Source organism: Aplysia californica, unplaced genomic scaffold (assembly GCF_000002075.1).
Source record: "Aplysia californica isolate F4 #8 unplaced genomic scaffold, AplCal3.0 scaffold00011, whole genome shotgun sequence".
NCBI lineage: Eukaryota > Metazoa > Mollusca > Gastropoda > Aplysiida > Aplysiidae > Aplysia > Aplysia californica.
Window position 1 is genome coordinate 1,500,329 of NW_004797281.1, and position 1,742 is coordinate 1,502,070.

Here is a 1,742-nt window from a genome sequence, read left to right on the forward strand (position 1 = left end):
TTGTTTCAACATGTGGCTTCCTCGCCCACACAAGTCAGTGCATTATGTCTAGGTACGGATATTCACACACATACTCACTCACACAAATCAGTCGTTTTGTCTTCATGCGGATGTTCACACACATACTCACTCACACAAGCGAGTCATTATGTATACGTACGGATGTTCACACACATACTCACTCACACAAGTCACTGGTGCTCATATGACTTATGAAGTTACGAGCGCCGTAAAACCTCTACTGAAACAAACAAAGTCAGTCATTATGTCTACGTACGGATGTTCACACACTTACTCACTCACACAAGTCAGTGCATTTTGTCTAAGTACAGATGTCTACATACATACTCAATCTCACAAATCAGCCATTGTGTCAAAGTACGGATGTTCACACACTTACTTACTCACACAAGTTAATGCATTATATCTACTCACTAATGTACACATGCTTACTTAAACAAGTCAGTCATTATGTTTAAGTACGGATGTTCATACACACACTCACTATCACAAGTCAGTCATTTTGTCTAAGTACGGATATTCACACAAATACTCATTCACGCAAGTCACAGGCGCTCATATGACCTTATGCAGTTACGAGCGCCGTAAAACCTCTAATAAAACAAACAAACACAAGTCAGTCATTATGTCTACGTACGGATGTTCACACATATACTCACTCACACAAGTCAGTCATTATGTCTGCTCACTAATTTACACATGCTTTCTCACACAAGTGCCTTTCGCACATACTTTCACTCATACACTCACACACACACACACACACACACACACACACACACACACACACACACACACGCACACGCACACACAAACTCACACGCACATAAAGACGGACACGCGTGCACCCTTGCCCACAAATACGCACACACATACACACACAAACACACTACACATGCGCACACACACACATACACACACACACACACACACACACACACACACACACACACACACACACACACACACACATTGAGAAAAAAAAAAGAACACACTAAAGAATAGTACAACATTTTATGATATACAATGTATGTGTACGTATGTATACATACATTATAATATATAATATTATGTGTTTCTGTAAAAAAAAATGAGCTGCGAGTGGCTAAATGAAAAGCTCTAATTGGCTTTGTGGAAATAAACACAATTTCCAACGAAAATTTTGATAACTCAGTCGACAATTTTTTATAATGTTTATTATTATTATTATTATCTTTATCATTATGATTATCATCCTTATCATCACCATCATCAGGTGGAACAGCAGCAGTAGTGATAATAATGATGAACCACCACGAACAGAAATTATTAAAACTAAAGGTGCATTCCTTACACCATCTTATGACGAGGAATGCCAGGCAATGATGTCTGCTGCACAAAGGATTGCTGACAATTGCCACAGTAGGACCAATGTGCTGATCTTGACTGACAGTCAGTCCCTCTGCAAGGGCCGAGCTGCTGGGCAACAGCTCAGACATGAATGATTTGCGCCGCAAGTTCAATGAAGCCAGAGCCACAATAAAAAATCATTGGATTCCAAGCCATGTTGGAATAGAAGGAAATGAGACAGCAGACCAAGCTGCTAATGAAGCCAGAGAGATCGAAGGAGACAGACGACCAACGACATGCAGAGGAGTCTTTCCAATAATCAAGAGAGAAATCAGAGACCCACCATGTAGAACTAAGTACCAGCACCTGGAAGATGTGTATTCTAGGTACTC